The sequence below is a fragment of the Alosa sapidissima genome, chromosome 14, assembly GCF_018492685.1.
Source record: "Alosa sapidissima isolate fAloSap1 chromosome 14, fAloSap1.pri, whole genome shotgun sequence".
NCBI lineage: Eukaryota > Metazoa > Chordata > Actinopteri > Clupeiformes > Clupeidae > Alosa > Alosa sapidissima.
The window spans coordinates 33,182,125-33,194,553 of NC_055970.1; the positions used below are offsets into that span (position 1 = coordinate 33,182,125).

The 12,429-nt window shown below is 40.7% G+C and overlaps 1 protein-coding gene across 6 annotated transcripts in view; it reads right to left on the reverse strand.

Annotated features, from left to right (window-relative positions):
- The window catches only part of sox6 (SRY-box transcription factor 6), a 169,147-nt gene extending 158,002 nt beyond the window's left edge, over nucleotides 1–11,145 (reverse strand). For 4 of the 6 annotated variants that reach the window (XM_042061756.1, XM_042061755.1, XM_042061752.1 and 1 more), the window contains exons 1-2: nucleotides 9,006–9,312; nucleotides 6,147–6,255 (exon numbers count right to left, since the gene is read on the reverse strand). The gene's annotated coding sequence lies outside the window, so the exon portion shown is untranslated. Of the gene's footprint in view, nucleotides 1–6,146; nucleotides 6,256–7,947; nucleotides 8,380–9,005; nucleotides 9,313–11,126 lie in introns of those variants that run through there. The other 2 variants (XM_042061754.1, XM_042061753.1) reach the window with 2 other exon arrangements.
- Nucleotides 11,146–12,429: the final 1,284 nt, after the last annotated feature.

Here is a 12,429-nt window from a genome sequence, read left to right on the forward strand (position 1 = left end):
GAGTACTAAACTAAAATAATTGGTTTTACCTAGCCCGAGTTGCTACTGTAGTTGCTAGTCACTATTTATTATAGCCACTTATTTATAATTTAGGGTAAAATACTTGAATATAGCAACACTATATTTTATCGGTCTGAATATATGATGAATGAGGGCTCTATATCTTATGATCTTATTTTCTCCTTTCTTGTTCAAATGATTTTTGTCTTATTTTGCCATTGAGTTCACAGGGAAAACAGAGATTAAGAGTAAACCCCAGTGGATGAAGACTAAATTATTCAATACAGTGCACAATACCGTAAATAAATACTGAAACAGTGCTCTGAAGTGAAAGCTGCTAAACTGAAATATTTACAATGAGTAAAGAACGGTAGTCACTATCATAGAGCATTATGTACCACAGCTCCACCAGGGACCTCCTGCCCAGTAAATCACATCACATCAGATCAATTAGCGACCTTAAGTCCCTTCAAGGCACAATAAAGTTTGTGATCTGTCTTCTGGTGACAGCTTTGCAATGAATGAGGATCACTGCGAACACTGCAAATGGTGGACCACTTGTGACACCCACATAAACAAGTCATCTTACTTACACAGACAGACAAACACACACACACACAATCGTACAGTCACAAATAATGTACTCATTGCGTGTCTCTAACACATACACACACACACTTTACACTCATCTCGATCTCGCTCAAGCTTTCACACAGATAGAACCCACCCACCCACACACACACACACACAGACACACACACTAATGCTGACAAGATGTGTCAGCCAAATGGCTCCCAGCATTGCTTATGTCGGCGTGGAGAGGCCATTCACAGATTGGCCCTCACAGATACAGAACATATTTTACATCTCATTTCAGATTGAGCTGGCAGATACCAGGCAAGCTGTCGGCCTCCGCCAACTGGCTAATATCTAATCTCTGTGCATCAGCAGCGAACTGGGAGCCTCAGAAGTGGGCCTGGCCGCAAGAGCGCTACACCGCAGCACTATGCAAGACACACGCACACGCACACGCACGCACCCACACACACAAACTGACCTGGGGAGAGTAACAACCTTTTTTGCCTCCAAGGTGTTAAGATTATCAACGCACTCACTGGTGAGGTCAGGTGCAACATATTAGACTGACCAGGGCAGACTGTTAAGTAATTCTCGCATGGATAATACAGAATGCTGGGTCCTGCATCAAAGCCTTCCTGCGAAACAATATGTCAAAGGCAGAAAAGACTGAGCAGTTGCCTTTAAGGCACAAAATTGGATAACTGAAAATGGCCCCAGCTGTGGCGCAACTGGCTGGGGCACCTGCACCGTACGCCGGCGACCCGGGTTCGATTCCCGCCCCCGTGGTCCTTTCCGGATCCCGCCCCTGCTCTCACTCCCATTTGCTTCCTGTCACTCTCCACTGTCCTATCATTAAAGGCATAAAAAAAAAAAGTCTTAGATGACTAAATGTGATCCCACAAAAAATGTTAAAATATTATAGCTGTAAGTTAAGAATTAAGCAGTTCAATCAATTACTCTGCAAAAATTCCTCATTTTTGCATATTGAACCTGCAGGCATATTTTCAACAATAAGCCTGTTTTTAAAGAACATTGACTGCATGGGTGATTCTCCTCTGACTATGAAAGTATATTGATTGAAATTAATGCTGTTAGCTTTTCCTGTGATATTTTTCAGAGGCTGCAAAGTCCTTGGCATCACACCGCCCAGAGGGGAGGAAAATCCAACACAATGGGAGGATCACAAGGAGCGACGGCTTTGTGCATGAGCCTCATTGAGCCGCCAGCTACAGTAATCTCTCACCCCAAGACAGATCTGAAGAGTTCCAAGAATGCAGGATGGATAAAGCGCTAAATAAAATACGCACCAACCGCTCCAATGGGAAACCAAAAGGGACCACTGCTCACCAGTATTGTGGCCAAGGTCACACAGCGCTTAAAATGAGATGAGGAAGAATTTACATTATGGAGTGAGGGGTGAGTTAGCGATGAATGCGACAGAAAAGAATGTCATAACAGCTAATAATACACAGTATACAAATACTGCAAAAGCACCACCATCACTCATTCATATAACGATAGGGAGGGAGGAGGGGGGAGGGGGAAAGGCCTGAATGGCGGCCAAATCGTGTTTTCTGAAACAGGCCGGAGAGAGAGGAAGGGCCACAACAAGAGGTTAGGGGGAAAAAAGAAAACTAACTTTGTCTTGAAATGGTTTTGGCTCGAGGACAACCGTTCCGCAAAAGAGCATGGACTGGCATAAACATTTGTACAAAATTATAAGTGTATTTGGAGAAGCATGCAGGAGTCAACCGCCCGCACACGGCTACACGATCCTGACAAGCCTTCGCCTCAGCACACACACACACACACGCTCACACACACAGGCTCAAAACCACTGTTTTAATTACTGCCAGGCTGCACAGTGGGCCTCTTTGATATGGAAATAGGCTCGCAATCTTCATATGCACTGCAGAAATCTGCCTCTGATTCATAAAAAACAATGAGCAACACTGCCGCCTCATACCTGATTGTTCTAATTACAGATGCCCCCATAGTAATAAGCCTTCTGTGTCAAAAACACACAGCCCAGACCCCTCCAATTAATTCTACATATTTATGTGATCTTTAGAAGACAGAATGGAGGGCTAGTTACAGTCACACCACTAAAAACACTACTGGAAATGTGCAGCTACATATAATCATGAACTGCCTTCCTGTGAATAATTACTTTTCTAGGTTAGGCCGTATTAGAACTCGAAATGACACAAATACCGAGGCTTACATTTTCAGGGTACTGATCCCTACGTTCATCAGATTGCCGATGTTTGTATTGACAAGTTGGTGAATCGTATTAATTTGTGCTCCAACTGACAAAAAAAGATTTACATGTCATAATAATTGACAGCATTTGTGACAAGTCGTGGACATGCTTTGTCATTTAATGACAGCATGTGACTATCACACAAACTCATTTGAATGCTCTCCATTGCTGCTGTTCAGAGGCATGAGGAGCGGGCAAGTGGTGTGTGTGTGTGTGTGTGTGTGTGTGTGTGTGTGTGCGTGTGTGTGATGAGCGCAGCCGCGCTGCACTGCGCTGAGCGTGAGCGCGAGGCTCTCTTTCAGCACATCCTTCTGCTCCAGTGGAGCACAGGTGCAGATGGCTCCACCGCTCCGTCAGAGATGCACTCTTCATTTACAAAGAGACTACAGGAATCAAAGACAGCACGCTCAATTTTCTATTCTTGGACAAGGAGAAATCTGGACCCAAGGTTAACGGCAAAGGGAGAGAGAGGTATTGAGGGAGAGTGCAAGAAAGAGAGAGAGAAAGAGAGAGAGAGGGGAAAAACAATGAAAGCCCTTAAAAAGAAGCAATCCATTTGAGCTGGGACTGCAGTTCAAACACATGCCAAACTGTATTGCTATGCTACAAGTCCTCATGTGCTGTAGATTCAGCCTCTTTTTTTTCTCTAAGGCAAGACTGCAATTTGGGCGTGTTGTTGAGCCACAGATAAGTATAGGCTAGCTAATTTGTACTTATGGTGTGGAAAGAAATACTTAAGACTAATGTTAAAGGTCCACACACAAGACCATAAAGCTATTTATTCATTTATCTATTATATTATTGCCATGTTTTTCCAGGCAATAACTTTGATCACACCTTCAACAAAGACACTCCAGCACCTTATCAGACAATCGCAATTGAAATGTGTTTCTACTGGACTACTCAATGATTATATCCATTACTAATGTTACTTGAGCAAATAACACAATCAACTGGCTTCAAATCACATGCTTACAAAGATTCTGCACCAACAGGCAGGCCATTTGCAAATCAGGTGGCAAATGGATATCATCGATGCTGCAGTAATTTCTCCAGATATGGCTAACACTAATGCCACAACTGTGTATTCCTTTATACTGTAGTACATGTACTTCCTCTGAAGTTGCAGTGCTAGAACAAAGCTACTTTTAATTAACAACTGCCTGATGTGCAATGGCAATAGAGAGCCTTGCTCTCTGAATAATGCAAGGGGAAGAATCTTGAAAAAAAAATCACCACAAAAGAGAAAGCTCCTCTAATAAGCATGTTGCCATCGGTTTTGATCATTGTTGAGATATTCCACAGCAAATTAGCTAACACTTATAAAGACAGATGTCACAACATGTGCTGCCACATTTATTAGCCCCGTTCAATTCCTCCCCCTCGGCTGCCAGGCTCCTTACCTTTAGCAGACCTGCTGTTGTTTACCCCTCTCATGTTGTTTATCATTAGTGCCTCGCTGCCATCCCAGTTAGCCTCCCTCAAAAGCACAGGCAGGCAGGCAGGCACACATGCAGGCACACTGAGGCCGTACCTGGGCAACGTCTGCAGTCACTGCTACTAGCCACTACTTGGCCTTTTCCAAAACACACACACAGAGACCCCCCCACACACACACACACATACACACAAACAGAGACAAACACACTGTACATCCCTGAAGTGCAGTGCTCACTCAAGCGTGGTGAAATCGCTCACACCCCTCCATGTTCGACAGACAATGTGGATCAAATCCCAATATCATATCCTAATCGGATGTGACTGGCCAGTGAAAAGCTATGGGTGTCACCTTTTCACTTAGTTTTCACAAGAGTCGGTGTGTATAATGATTTGGAAACGAGAGATTCAGTTATTTCAAATTACAATACAACATCAAGTTAAAAACATTTAGTAGAAAAGGCTATAAAAGAGACAAAATGACCACTGCCTCTTCTGTAGCCAAAAGAAAAGACTGTGATCCAAGATCAGTCTTTTTCGTGCTTTCAACATTTCTACTGCTACATGTTATGCCAGTCATAATATAATTCTGATGCTAGGAATTCAGTTTGGTAAAGATATTATCCATGGATAACGCAGTTATAAGGATATTTGAGCAATAAAACTACCTAAAAATTTCCGCTCAATTCCTCTCTGAGATCCAGGCAAGTGACAGAAAGATAAAACATGTTGTCTAACTACTTTCTTCTCTGTGTTTCCACAGAGACTTGGATAAGTATATGCAAATGCCTTGTCATTTCCTAAGTACCTTGAGACTACTAATAACATTTTCTTAGTCGTACACTCCTCTATTCAAGAATGATGACAGCACTGAAAGTACATCAGAGTAGTCTGCACACCAATGACTAAAAACAGGCAAAACTCTTATTTTTAAATTAGTCAACCACCTTAAACTAAAACAAAATTCATCATCACTTTCTATCACAGAACAAATCAATTTAATAAATTCTATAGAAAAAGGGCAAATTAATGTAAAATGACAGTGGATGTTCACAATTGAAATACTTCATAAGCGGGCCAGGCCATAGACCATACAGATCTAAATGCAGGAAAATTCAGTATTCAGTCTTCATCTACTGATTGAATTTTTGACTGCTAATGCATTTTGCAGATGCCAACCAGGAAAGACTTGTCCCAAAGGAGGACATCTACATTCACTTAGGACACGTGCACATCACTCTAATATCAGCTCGGCCAGTCAACCTTATGATGCTGCTTGACATTTATGGCATGCAAAATACAAACCACCTGAAGACATACATATATTTTAAAATCCCTTCTAAACTTTAACAATTCCCCCAGGAAGAGTAAAACACCTCAGGTGTGACTTTTTGCTCTCCTCAATTCAGTAATTCAGCATATCACCACAGCAAAGTCTGCCAACAGCCTTGGTCACACACTACCAAGGGAGCTGATTATTTCCCATTATATATTTTTGAAAGGATTAAAGGTCATGATTTTCTCTACGATCTGAATGCCAACAGAGGAGAAAATAAGCTCTCTAAAATGATCTGATGCAGTACCTTTGTGATTGTGTTGCAGTGACAGAAGAGATCTGTGACTTCAGCAGCACCAAATTCACCACACTGGTCAACTTTTTTCCATATAGCCTGTAACTGTTAAATAAATGTACTGCTGAAGCCCTTGGCCCTCTCTTAAGTCAACCATCAAGCAACAACTCAGACGTGCGCATCGTGGCGCTTCAAGTTTACGGGGTCTATTTAGGCAAGCTAGACATCGTAAAAGAAAAATTGCGCATCACACGTTTTCTGCATGTAAAAGCTCTGTTCCCAATCTCTGAACTTACTGGCACCACATGCGTCAGCGCGTCGATATCTCTCCGCCGGACCAGCAAGGAAATGCACTGCACTCGCGTAAAACCACAAGTTCCTCCCCAAATCCACGTGCAGATAGCCCTGCAAAACAGACACGGGAGGGGTACATGTAAGATCGGAGTTAATTCGGGGGAAAAACTCAGTTCCTTGAAAATATGCCTGCAAGTCGATGAACATCCAGTACAGTCTTACAAAAATGCTAAAAACAGAAAAATAAAATAATAGAATACGCAGACAAAGAGAAGCAAGAAGCTTGATATGAAAATAAATAGCATAATTATTTTATGAATAAAAAAACAATTAAACAAATATTACAATCTGGGCTCAACTGGCAACACCACACGGGCAACATGGAAATCCATATCGTTGCTGTCCTTCAAGACAATTTCATATTTCATATAGACTAAGGCTCATATTTGCTTTGTTTGATTTTTGAAATGTCATGGCGCGTAGGAGCTATTCTTATATTAAAATAATAACAATAATTTGTATTGTATTATTGTTATTAATTAGAGAAGGCTGAATTAAACTGAGAAAAAGACGGGTAGGGTAATTTATCGCGTGTTTGGATTCACGGTCAATGAAGTTCAAAGGCTAGGTGAAACAATCACGTTGTGTCAATCAAAAGGTCCATTTTCTCAATACATTCGAGCAGTCAGAGGCAAACTGACCGGTGGTGAATGGAGTCTGTCCTATTGAGAGGCCAGACAGTGCAGCATATCCCTGTATAGCAATCAGGACAATGTGCTGAATTGGCAGTCTAATAATAAATGTGCCATTTAGACTTCCATTGGGCTCCAGTGCCACCTTACCTTATGAGGGAACTTCTACTCAGAGCTAACAGCAACTGTTCAAAACAAAATGCCATTACAGGATCAACTTCTCCCCAACAGTGGGACAAGCCGGGGGATTGTTTTTCAAACAGCCTCTCTCACTTAAGACAAGAATGTATTATTAGACACCGGGTTATTCTTACAGACTGACACAATTTCCAGGGGGGAAAAAACGAGAAAAGTTAAGCTGTGTTTAATTAAGGTGTCGGATTGCGCCTATCCAAGAGAACAACAAAGCTTTTGTGCTTGTTTCAGCGGTAGAGGAAAAAGTGGAATACGCCATATATTTTTTTCCTTCTCGAGGGTGGTCACTGAAATGTATTTAGATTTAAAGCGATCTCATTTTTCCCCCAGTTTTTTTTTCTACATTTGCGCAACAATCAATCAGTTTGAAACAGCCTGTAGTCTCGGTTTCTGAATAGTTTAAGATGTCAATAAAGTCATGTAACATCGCACAAGGTTTGTACAAAATAATATGTTGGACACAACTCGACAATAAAGTGCATCGATTCCTACAACTCATAGACTCCTAAATTGGGGTTAAGCACCATCTATACAAACAACGATAAGTCTTCCATGAATAGGCTAAAGTTTGATTGATTTTTAGGTTTGCCTTATTGATACCTGGACAGAGAATAAAATATATTATGTCTAAAGCATAATGAAATTGTGCTACACAAATATTATTGCAATGTGCTTTGGTCTTTGAATAAACACACATATTATAGTGCTATAATCAAAATGTGTGTATGATAAAATGACAGTTCATTAGGATTCTTTTCAAGAGACAATTAGGTTAACAAAAATAACACAAAAAATATGCTATTGAGATTAATAGCACAATAGCTAAAATCGGATATGTATGACATGACGACAACATGACAATATGTTAGTTACAACCTATGAAGCTACTTTAGGTAAAGTAGAGAAGGTTACTTACAGCGCACAACGATTAGATATTTCGCAGGCTAAAGGCAGCCCGTTTGTCCAGGTTTGTGTATTGTCTTTGAATGGATCAGGCGGTGGATGGAGAGTTGATTATAATTTATGGCTTAAGCATTCTTCTAAGGTCAATTCGCCTGACTTCATGCGAAAGTTAAGTCAGTGAGATTTTTAAGCGCATGCAGGGACAATTAACTCATGTAATTTGCATACGAGCTAAATGTTGCCTGGTCCAACAACAAACAGTTTGAAGTAAACAACGCAGGCACTTCCTACCTGCAGCGTATTAATTACTTGAAATGAAACTTTTAGTGCGTTAAACCTGGTCACTTCGGAACAGGAGCAGACAATATCGAAACACACCCGTTATTGTCAATGAATAGTACCGCTGTGTGGACAAAAGTGAAATTGCTTCCCACAGAGGGAAGTTCACCAAGCATCCGGATACAAACCTCGTCCCAATAAGCCCATGTTTTGTGAGACTTTTGTCACTTGTATAAAATCTGATTACAAGAAGCAATTTCAACGGTGTTAAAATGTGCGCATCAACCGAACGGTCCGTTTGAGCTGTCGAGGCAATCGTCCGTAGCCCGCTGCGATTGCGCACAATAAAACAGGCTACACATAACAAATTATATGAAGACGAAAAGGGCGCACGGATGAAAAGTTTGTCTAACTTTTAAAACGGTCGTCCTGGATCGATACATAAGAAATAAGAGATATCCGACTCCTGATTGCAACCGTAGCCAGCATCGGCTCTCCACGCGTGTAAGCCAGTGCCTGCCGTTAACATTGAGTAGCTTAGGTCTCGTAAGGAAAATACGATAGCCTTATTATACGTGCAAACGAAAATTAGAACGTAGATCGCTGCCCATAGATTACAGCAGTCTAGTTGAACAGTAGCCTACCATGAAGAACGTAGCTATGTTTTAAAGGAATAAGTGAGGACGAGTAAGCAATAGAGTTATAGGTGAAGAAAAATAAGCTGGAAAGCACTAAGAATTAACGTTAACACGGAATCACGAAACAACAGGTTCCAACAAAAAACAAGTTTACCTGAATATAGTCAGAGTACCAAAGACCACGAGAGTTTTCGCCGTATCCTGTTTTGGTGGACAAAATCTAGAAATAACGATTGTAATCTGCAGAGCAAATAGAAGAAACTAAAGTCTACTGTTATTCCCCTGACCATAGAAAGGGAATCCCGTTCTTACTGCGAAGTTCAACTGTCAAAACTGCAAGGAGCTGTTGTTACTACCTATCGTAGTTGTTGTCTCCCCTCTCCCTTTCACAGAAACAAGAGAAGACGATGGTTAGTGCTGTCAATCTTGGCAATCAATGCGAGCGGCCATGTCGCAAGTATTCAAAGCATTTCCCGTCGTGCAACATCAGAAAGTGAGTGGCCAGGGCATTGATCTGAGGAAGGCAAAGAGGCAGGGCTCCCCCTCCCAGACAAGAGATGCAAGAGTGAGAGAGGGAGAGAGAGAGAGCAAGAGACTTTTCTTAGCCTACAAATGGACAATGGTGTCCTTTATGAAATAATATAGAATTTGAAGGTGAGCTCAATGCATTTTTTTGCAGGCCTACAATATGAACCGTAGCCTATTAACCAAGTAGTTGAAATTATAAAACATCTACAACAGAGGTAATCGCAAAGGGGAACAACAATAACGATAGTCGCAAATGTACATTTTTAAAATAATAGGGCCATCATATCTATTATTGGTAATTTCAAGAGAGGTAAATAGAACTTTCTTAAATTACATGTGTCTCAGTGGCTTCCTGTGTAGGTTTGAGCAAAAAAACTATTCAGTAGCCTAGGCTACTTTTTGAAGATTGAAGTCCACGCCAGATCCATCACAGAGGTTGGTTTCATATTGAATTGTGTATTACACATACATTTGGCCAGGTAGAGGTGTTGCAGGTCTCCGACAATACTCTGTCAATTCAATCACCCAGCGTCTATTACAATGACTTGACCTAGGCTCTTTGATGGCTACTACCCGATGCTGGTGGCTTGTGCGAATTGCACCATTTAAGGTTTGACAGTCAGTAACCGGATTATAATTGGGGAGACAAACATACCTCTGACCGGTGGGTTACTGTTATTAATGTAAACATTTTATCTCACTCGAATTGTATAGGATTGTCCAAATTGTCCACAATGCGAGTAGCTAGTATTATGAACATTAACTGATCGTTTGATAAGACTAGCTACACGTATGTCGCCAAACTGCGCAATATAGAAAACGTCCCGAGAAGTCATCCATGCAGCAGGAAACTTGGTTTTGTTCGTAGTCCAAAGCCCGGACAGGCGAGAGGGCATACACGTTACCATTGTACCTTACATGTGCACGTATTATGTGCACTGCCGACGTCAATGCAAACTGAATGGCATTTCAGTGCGATGCAACTCATTACAGGCTATGATTCTCCAGTAAACTGATGGAATTTGTTCAAACACAAAAACCTGTGACATGATAATCGATTAAAGAGACTGTAGCCTAGTCCATAGATTACAACCATTTACAGACTCATGTCCCTCTGTTACTTTGATTGTGAATAAGAGGCATTATTTACCTGTCATCATAAGATAACAGAACTCCGCTCTAAACTGTTTTGAGACACTAAATCCCCTACCTTTCGGAGAAACAGTCGGTGAAGAGTTCGGGAACAATTTTCTTTAATTAAACTAACATGTTTCCTGACATGTCAATCTGGTAGTTCGTAGGAAATTGTGCAGTAACATTTATAGGCAGCTGTTTTAATGGGTATCGATCATCACTTAACTTCCACGTATAAAGCCTTTTTTGTGGCAAGATGCTGACCTTCTACAATAAATATACATTATGGACGGAAAATTACTTTGCATCACACCTTTGTCCAAGTCCACTAGACGTACACTAAAGGTCTGAATCCTATAGCAAATCATTTGAACTTGCAAATAATTACCTGCGTTTTCATTGAAAGATTTTACAACGCCTGTTCAATGTCAAAATTGCACCAGTTGTGAAAATTATTATTTGCACATGTATAGATATTTTCTATAGCGTACATGGTAGCCTAGGCTACAGAAAACTTTCAGTTAGTCTTCCAGTATGTATTGCCAGTATTGCCAGACAGACGCTCCTCTGTGGATTGTCTTTTGGACTCATTTTAAATAATCATATAGGCTACCTTTCAACATTTCCATAATGACAACGGGTATAGCCTCTTCTGGTTTAACATAGCGGCTGAATTTAACATAATGAACAGTGGAGACTAAATACCTACTTTGCCACTGCCAGTGAAATAAAACTTAGAAGTCCTCAGAAGTCAATTTCAGTATTGGAGAAACACTATGAAATACATGCAAACAATTGATCGGCACAGCAGCCCATATGACAAGCCATGTTGCAAATAATATGAAAACAATAGTTTACTGATAATAGAGTGTTGTACTTACAATGACAGGGACAGATGCAGAAGGAAATGCTGTTTGTTCACTGAAGAGTCACATAGGGCTAAGGGGGAGGGAGAAATAGAGAGAGGGAGGCAGGGAGAGAGGGAGAGAGACTGGGGATGGAGGGAGGGGGGGCGGTTGAAGACATAGAAAGCATGCCAGAATAGATATCCTTTCACAACATCTCATCACATCTGTTCTTGCTCTTGTCTGTCTTTCATTTTCACATTCCCTTTGTTCCTGGGAAAGCCATATCCACACGTCACATCTTCATTTCTCGATTTTCATCTGTATCAATGTAAAGATAAATAATTCAAACAGAGCGTTGGATTCACGGCAATAAACCGTTTGCACTTAAAACTTTCTCCTTCATGAGTGTATTTTAATATATTTGCGGTGACATCAAGATTTTTAAAGTACAGAAAAGTCATCAGGACAGTTTTCATTATGGTTTTCATGCCCTGTTTGATGTCCATTATAGTAAGCAATACATCTTTTTGCCAACAAATCTAGCAATAGATTACTTTTGTTTTCCCAAAAGTGAACTGAACTGATTTTTGTGTACAAATAAGCTACACCACAAGTTTATCCCCAGGTCAGTGAAACACTATCTACACCATTGGATGTTCTCTTGAATTTGCTTGAACGGAGACTCGTCGCAAGTAAGAAACTTAGGCTAACAATATTTAAATGTTTTGGAACTCAGTGTCTTCACTCAGTGGTAATTTATAATTTCTGTATGAAAATGACGTAGGCCAATAACGTCAATAAAAGTACATTTAATTTTAGACTAAATGTTATTTCAAAATAAAAAGTCGAACAAATATCACAGAAGTCGACGGATAATTACACCAACTTTAAAGTTCTAGGTCATTTTCTCTTTCATGGTCAGGTAGACATCGAAGCGGATGACTAGACTTTAGTGTGACTTAGACGCCACCCTTCGTTCAATTTGGGAACTTCACAAATCATCAGCTACATCTGTAAAGCCGTGTACCCGATTTAAGAGAACAATCCCATTTACAAAGTCTCTGAACA